Here is a 9,245-nt window from a genome sequence, read left to right on the forward strand (position 1 = left end):
CCCCCCCCCCCTCCCGTTTTTGGAAAGCTAAATGTTGACAGGTGTGGTAATTAGCAGAGTAAAAGTGTTTATGACATTTGGAATGTTGTGTGTCATTTTGCTGGAGATTTGAGGCATTTTGCATTTTGTGTGAGCAATTGTTGGTTTTGTGTGTGGAGTTTTGAAAATGTGTGTAAACAGTTGTAAAAAACTGTATTCGTATGAGACAAGTATAGTGTTCATGGTGATTAAATTAATGAAATCACTGTAAATAAGTTTGTAACATGACAAAAGTTATGTATAATAGAAAGTCATAGCCATGCAGAGAAATGTGTCAGGTCACAGTCAAAAGTCAGTTCCCACTCTTTTGACTGAGTCTCACATGAGTCTTCTGAGTTCTGCTGATGGCGTGTGAGCAGCTACACATCCTGGTGCTGGTTGGAACAGAGGGAGAGAGCAAAGGGACACTCAGACTTGTGCACTTGTGAAACACAATCTATCATGTCAAATCTTTAACCCAACTGCAGTGAAGCTCTGGAGCTACTTAATTGTTATGCATACATGTGTAGAGAATGACACGCCTTCATTAAGATTTCCTGTTGGAGGATCTTTTTGGCATTTTTGAGGAAATAGGGTGTGTGGAATGATTTTTCTTTTTAACCACTCAATAGATTCAGCCTAGAATAGATTTAGACACATATACTTCTACATAGATCAATCAATCTCATACATAGATACCAATTAATATATTGGCCCTCATACACACATACTACTAGTTATCTTCACCCTCTTACATACATACCATTAGCTAAAGTCATGCTCATACATACTCCACTGGCTATATTCACCCTCTTTCATATATAGTATACTACTGGCTATATTCACCCTCATACATACTGTATATACTACTGGCTATATTCACACTCATACAGATGTAGTGTACTACTGGCTATATTCACCCTCATACATACTGTATACAGATATAGTATACTACTGGCTATATTCACCCTCATACATACGGTATAGAGTATAGTATACTGCTGGCTATATTCACCCTCATACAGTACAGATATAGTATACTACTGGCTATATTCACCCTCATACAGTACAGATATAGTGTACTACTGGCTATATTCACCCTCATACATACAGTATAGTATACTACTGGCTATATTCACCCACATAAATACAGTATAGTATACAACTGGCTATATTCACCCTCATACATACAGTATAGTATACAACTGGCTATATTCACCCTCATACATACAGATATAGTGTACTACTGGCTATATTCACCCTCATACATGCTGTATACAGATATAGTATACTACTGGCTATATTCACCCTCATACAGTACAGATATAGTGTACTACTGGCTATATTCACCCTCATACATACAGTATAGTATACTACTGGCTATATTCACCCTCATACATACAGTATAGTATACAACTGGCTATATTCACCCTCATACATACAGTATAGTATACAACTGGCTATATTCACCCTCATACATACAGATATAGTGTACTACTGGCTATATTCACCCTCATACATACTGTATACAGATATAGTATACTACTGGCTATATTCACCCTCATACATACTGTATACAGTATAGTATACTGCTGGCTATATTCACCCTCATACAGTACAGATATAGTATACTACTGGCTATATTCACCCTCATACAGTACAGATATACTGTACTACTGGCTATATTCACCCTCATACATACAGTGTAGTATACAACTGGCTATATTCACCCTCATACATACAGTATAGTATACAACTGGCTATATTCACCCTCATACATACATATATAGTATACTACTGGCTATATTCACCCTCATAAATATACAGTATAGTATACTACTGGCTATATTCACCCTCATACATACATATATAGTATACTACTGGCTATATTCACCCTCATACATATATAGTATAGTATACTACTGGCTATTTTCACCCTCATACATATACAGTATAGTATACTACTGGCTATATTCACCCTCATACGGTACAGTATAGTATACTACTGGCTATATTCACCCTAATACATATATAGCATACTACTGGCTATATTCACCCTCATACATATATAGCATACTACTGGCTATTTTCACCCTCATACATACAGTATAGTATACTACTGGCTATTTTCACCCTCATACATATATAGTATACTACTGGCTATATTCACCCTCATACATACAGTATAGTATACTACTGGCTATAATCACCCTCATACATATACAGTATAGTATACTACTGGCTATATTCACCCTCATACGGTACAGATATAGTATACTACTGGCTATATTCACCCTCATACGGTACAGATATAGTATACTACTGGCTATATTCACCCTCATACATACAGTATAGTGTACTACTGGCTATATTCACCCTCATACAGATATAGTGTACTACTGACTATATTCACCCTTATACATACAGTAAAGTATACTACTGGCTATACATACATAAATATACAGTATAGTATACTACTGGCTATATTCACCCTCATACATATATAGTATACTACTGGCTATTTTCACCCTCATACATACAGTATAGTATACTACTGGCTATATTCACCCTCATACATATATAGTATACTACTGGCTATATTCACCCTCATACATACAGTATAGTATACTACTGGCTATAACCACCCTCATACATATACATTATAGTATACTACTGGCTATATTCACCCTCATACGGTACAGATATAGTATACTACTGGCTATATTCACCCTCATACATACAGTATAGTGTACTACTGGCTATATTCACCCTCATACAGATATAGTATACTACTGGCTATATTCACCCTCATACGGTACAGCTATAGTGTACTACTGGCTATATTCACCCTCATACATATACAGATATAGTATACTACTGGCTGTTCACCTTCATACATATACAGTATAGTATACTACAGGCTGTTCACCCTCATACACACACTCACCTCCCATCTCATCCACTGTCATGCTCATTCCCATCCACACACCTCCTCACATGCGCTCCCCTCCTGCTGTGTGCATCTTCCTGCACACTTTCCCCAGTAAGAGGAAGAACGCAGTATTTATCCTCTCTCTGGTAAGAGGAAGAACGCAGTATTTATCCTCTCTCTGACGTGGGCCCTCAGGTGAGCTGAGCCATGCGTGTGTCAGAGCCTTTCACCTGTGAGGCGCACTGAGCTCCCCTCCACTCCCTAAAATAGTGCTGTCTCTGTTCAACACTCTCTCTCTCTCTGTCTAACTCTCTCTCTCTCCAACTCTCTCTATTTCCAACTCTTTCTCTCTCCTCTCTCTCTTTCCAACTCTCTCTCTCTCGCTCTCTCTTGCTCTGTCTCTCTGTCTCTCTCTCTCTCTCTCTCTCATACATGCATAATGCCCCAGCCAGAGGATCTCTCCCTACAGAGCACCTCAAAGCTCTGGGACAGACTGACAGACATCTGTACTGAATGCTTGAGTGCAGTTCATGGGGCTGCGGCAGCCAACTTTTTGCCAAGGATTTAACTGTTTAACTCTATCTCTCTATCTATCTTAGTCTCTCTCTCTCTCTCTCTCTCTCTCTCTTCCTCACTGCATCTTTCGTTTGCTCTCGTTCTCTCTTTCTTACCATTTAGAGTGTGTCTGAACAGATTAGTCTGTGGGTTTTTTAGCTTTCAAGCTCTTGGTTCATGTTTTATTCACGTGCACTGCTCATGCAGAATTCGAATTGATGGCCCCCTTCTTTCTCTTCTCTTGCCTGACTGTAGTGAGCAACATGTCCTCATCAATTATGGATCTTAGGTCTGCTGGAGATTTCAAATTGACCAGGCTGAAGATCATATGTGTGGGTAGGTAGGTTAGCCCTCAGATCAGCCAGTAATGTGTTGGGCTCTTTTTACGTATGTGGTGACAAAGCAGTGATTATAGCCAATGGGATTTGATTTGAGAGGAAAAGAGTTGGGCATTGCTGCTAATGCTGCTTTCAGGCCTTCTTTTGGAACGAGGGCGTTCGTTTGCATTCAGCTATGGGTTACAGAGACCTTAAATGTTTTATTCTGACTACAACAGGAGTCCGTTAAAATTCAAAGGGGATATGCAGAAAAATGTGCTGTCACTTTTGCCTTTATTCTTGTTTGCTACGGCAGTGTTGGATGATGTTTGGATCTATAGTGGATGCGGAAGAGAAATTGATTTGGAAGCACTCATGATAGTTTGCCAAAGAGAGAAATGCACATGTGTGTGTGTGAGAGAGAGAGAGGGAGAGATAGTCTGTACAGAAGAGCTTCTGTCTAAGTGAGTGTGTGTGTGTGTGTGTGTGTGTGTGTGTGTGTGTGTGTCTGTCTGTCTGACTGTCTGTGTTTGTGAGTGTGTGTGTGTGTGTATGTGTGTTTCAGTACATGTACTGTATCAACACCAGTCAGCCACTGCGTGTTCTCCAGTCTGGGGAGTGCCTTGGCTGTCAGGGTAAAGTCAACCATGCAGGCAGCCACAGCAACGTGCCACACAGGGGATACGTCCACATATCTGACACACGCTGTGAGAACAAGAGACATCCGCCATCGCTACATCCCATAGCCCACATTACCATAGCACCACCCTCCTCACCTCCACACCCTCTCAACCCTCCACCCTTCCACACCCAGTGACTCGACTCCACCCAGAGTCCCCCCTCTATCCTATTCTACCCTCTCTGTCCATGTAGGTATATGCAGGAAAGAAATGCATTTAGATGTATCACTGATTCTGGCTGTTTGGGTTGGTTAGGACTGTTCAATCTTATGTTGTTATATTGTTATGTTGTTATGTTCGAGATTTCAGCTTTTCGCTGGTATGTTTGGAGGGCGTGTTGAAATAAGCGCTGATGACTGGTGATATTTATGCTGCTCCTAGTACTATCCTCCTAATACATCTAACTATTGTGGCCCCTGTTCAAAGAGAAAAGAAATAAAAACACATGAGCGAGTTCTAATGCTGTACCTTGAGGGAGCACTGCAAGTGAGGAGAGAGGGTGAGTGAAAGAAAGGGAGCGAAAAAGACTAGTGAGAGAGAAGAAAGAGAGAGAGAGAGAGGGAGGGAGGGAGGGAGGGAGAGGGAGAGGGAGAGGGAGGGAGGGAGGGGCGGGACATAGAGGGGGGGAGAGAAAGAGGAAGAAAGACTGAGTGCACAGGCACGCTACACTTCACTCCACCGCCACCCCGGAGAGGAGAGGAGAGGGAGAGCACCATGAGAGAGTAGCAGAAGCAGGCAGAGGGTGCCCTCTCTCCAACCTCCATCTGAGTGAGTACCTCTCTCCTCCGCCTCACACTCTAGTTAGACTTCACCCAATCTCACTTACTCAGCTGAGATGACCACTAGTTTTTGGACGTATCGGTCAATGTGTACAGTTTAAGATGGAATAGAACTGAGGCACAACAGTAACAAGCCATTAGCGCTGGGAAAGAACAACATCTGCCTTCAGCCAAATGGGATTGTGGCCAGTCAGCCTCATTAGGATCTCGCCTGCGGCAGCAGTGGAGCATATTGCAATTTTCCTCTTCTTGTTTCACGGGAAAAAAGAAGTCTTTTCCAGCCATAATTAGGTCTGCTTGTGTTGTTGCTGTTTCACTTAAGGGCCACATGCAGGTGGCTGGAGTAACCCCTGCTAGGTCAGTCCTACCCAAGCGTGTCTTGGCTGGGTCAGTTTGTGCATGCTGGGTCAGTTTGTGCTTGGTCCTGGTGGGTTGTGTGAAGGCGACGTGCTGTGGGTTGGGCCGTGCTGTGTGGGGCTGGAGGTAATGGGTGGATGCCTCTCTCTCTCTCTCTTCACTTCTCTCTGTCACTCTCTCTCCCCCATCTCTCTCTCCCCCATCTCTCTCTCTGTGTCGGGTGCGTGCGCCAGGCGCTCATGGCTCATCTTGTGTGTAGGGGAAGGAGTGTCTCTCTCTCTTTCTCTCTCTCTCTCTCTCTCTCTCATGGCTCATCTTGTGTGTAGGGGAAGGAGTGCATTTGGAACCACTGGGCTTCCTGAGTAGGGGCAAGTAAATACTGCATGAGCCAGAGCACTAAAAGCCTGTCCCGTGAGAAGTGCTTTGTGTGTGTGTGTGTGTGTGTGTGTGTGTGTGTGTGTGTGTGTGTGTGTCATCAGTGTGTAATGCCTTGATTAAATTTGATGAACCAGCATAGTGCAGAGAGGTGGAGAGGCCTGATTCCAGTCTTCCTCCTTCTCTTTCTCCCCCTCTCTCTCCCTTTCTCCCTTTCTCTCCCTCTCTCTCACTGTATCCCCCCCCCACTCGTAGAAGCCCCTTCAGAATGATCACATTTCATTTCTTGATCTTGATCATGATTGTTACTTCAGAACAATAGCAGGACTCTTGAGAGGCTTCCTGGCTGCACCACCTACAGTAGTGGCTACTCACACACACACACACACACACACACACACACACACACACACACACACACACACGCATACACACACACACACACACCTACAGTAGTGGCTACTCAGCTGCTGTCATATATGCACCCCCTCTTCTTGTCTGTATGTAACACTCAATGTAATATTTTCAAAGGCATAATCTGCAATTCTAATCAAATACACTTTTTGTCAAGTTCAGCAAATTGCTCCTCAATTGCTCATCATTTAGCTGACCATGTGTGCATTAAAAGAAAGGGAAGAAATCAATGATCCAGGGCCACTGTTTCCAACTGTGTATACTTACAATGAACACAGGGGGAGATAGTGCTACACAGCTATAAAACAGCAATTAAGCTTTTAATTAGATCAGGGCATGTGTGAGGGATCAATTGTGGAGAGTCATGAGTGGAAATGGCAGACATGAAACTTTATTGGTCCTTTGTGCTGTTTTGCCAACAGTGCGGCTTGATGGTGTATTAAGCCCTCACCGTTGACTTCAAGGCAGCGCTGCGACCGTCGACTTCAAGGCACCTAACCCTAACCTGAACCCTAACCCTTGCCTAACCCTAATGCCTTTCGTGCAGCGCTGCCTGGAAGATGACGTTGGGGGCTTCAACACCAAACACCAGGCTTGGAATTTCACCATTCCGGGGGCAAGGCCAATTGGCTTTCAGTTGGGCATATTTGGTGGGGGGCACAAAGGCCACATGTCAGGGCACCAAGGCCAAAGTTAACTATAGCCTACAGGCTATAAAAATGATCAAAGTTGTATTTAGCCTATTCACTGCAGTAGACCTGCATCACTGTATGAAACATTACAAAAACATGAAACATGACATATTACATAGAACTGTAAATCATCTGATCATCTAATATTTACAGATATATAGGCTATATATAACATTTATTTTATATTTGGCCTGTTATGTAAGAAATCATGTATACAATTTAAGCACAGCTCAACTTTAAGAAACTCAAATAGCCTAGATGCATGCTTAGCATTTTGTGATCATTAAGGCTACTTTCACAAACTCTTAGTCAGCTGTCCTCTGATTTACCAATATCTAGGCGATATTTGTAACATTTATTTTGTATTTGGTCCGTTATGAAATCATGTGGAACAATGTAAAAGCCCAAATTTGGAGACATCCATGTATGTCGAACTTTACTGCAAATTCAAAACTGGATTACTCTGGAACGGCTAACTGTACAGTGGACTGCTTTACCCCTTTGTGTTCGGTAAGGTCTCCTGTTTATTCTGATATATGGTTTGTCATGTGTTAAAAGAAGGGTTCGTAAAGTATTCCACCGAGATGAATGGGTAGGGAGATCATGGGACGCAAAACCTTCAGTAGAATGTATGATTAAATTGAATTATATTATTTACTTTTCTCGCGAACCGTTCAACACAGCAATTATCGGCTAACATCGTTTAAAAGCTGAGAAAAAGCTCTTTCATGTGATACTTGTGATGTCTGTGTGATGAATAGGCTACTTCGCGAGTAGTTCAACTGAAAAAGGGTGAATTTGGACGCACTTTCTTTCTTGCGCTGTCACTTTCTCCACTGCGTAAAAGACTAAATTAATTTGCGCCGTGAATGCTAAGATTATTTTGACAGGCCACAGGCTAAATAAAAATCGCTATTAGTAGGACGCAAAGCAGAATATTGAAAGAAGGGGGCACCAAGGCCACCGTGGCCTGTAAACCTCTGATTTTCAAAGGGGCCTCACGGCTGATGCAAGGGGCTACGACGGCCATGGCCGTCGTGGCCGCTGTGAAATTCCTACCCTGCCAAACACCCAGACCAGCAGGAGCATTTCTTAGATGCTTTGAGTGTGGGTGTGAATCTGTCTCTTACCTGTGCAAATGAGTTCACTGCTGATTTGTCATATACTTCTTTTATTGGTTAAAAGGAGGAACTTATAGTTTCCTGACAAGATGGACTGTTTGTAGTGTATGAAGTGTGTGTGTGCACATTGGTGAGCTGTTTTCTTGTGTAGTGTATGAAGTGTGTGTGTGCACTTTGGTGAGCTGTTTTCAGATGCTGTAGTGAGCACTGCCTCATTCAGGCATTCACTGTCATGAATTCTGGAGGTTGCCATGCAGTTTAGTGTGAGATGATTGATCTTGATGAGTGATTGTGACCTTTCAGCTCGTATATGTAAGCCTTAACCAAAAGGACAATACCTCCTTGTCGAGTGTTTTTGGGTGCTGGTGACGGGGTGTCCATGTGGAGCCCTGTTTAGCCCGGTATTGTTTAAGATGCTGCCTCCGTCCTGCCTCTGAGATGCCAGGAGCCAGCCGGGGGGACAAGCCCTTTGTCAGGCAGAGGTGTCCTTGGAGCTGCCCGAGCCTTGTGTACTGAAGGAATGCTGTGGCTGCATAATTGTTGTGTACAGTAAGTCTGCAGGAGAGTGACGTGACACTGGAGTGGTTTATTCTGAGGAAGAGAGGGATAGTGATGGATGATGAGAGAGAGAGAGAGAGAGTGTGAGAGGGGAAAGGAAGGGAGAGGTAATTTGAGGAGAGAGGAGAGGGAGGGAACGGAGCGGCCAACGGAAGAGGATGAGGTATCAATCGGTGCGCTTCTCGCATCGATCCGCTCCAGAGTGGCAGCCGGGCCTGCCGGCGGTGTGAGGAGCTCGCTGTACCGCCCGCCGCCCAGTGAACTTCCCCTCAGGACAGCACCGTCAGGTCACTGCTTTGTCATCTGACCACTTCTGTTTTTAAGTCTGTAGTCTTAGGAGCGCTTGTGACAGTGTTGTGATGGCTCCTGAATAATGATGTATCTAAAATGGAGGAAAGGTGTGTGTGTGTGTGTGTGTGTGTGTGTGTGTGTGTGTGTGTGTGTGTG

This window comes from Alosa pseudoharengus, unplaced genomic scaffold, assembly GCF_046254945.1.
Source record: "Alosa pseudoharengus isolate Yale_2024_CS ecotype anadromous, Long Island Sound unplaced genomic scaffold, YU_APseudo_1.1 YU_APseudo_1.1_scf_9, whole genome shotgun sequence".
Classification (NCBI taxonomy): domain Eukaryota; kingdom Metazoa; phylum Chordata; class Actinopteri; order Clupeiformes; family Clupeidae; genus Alosa; species Alosa pseudoharengus.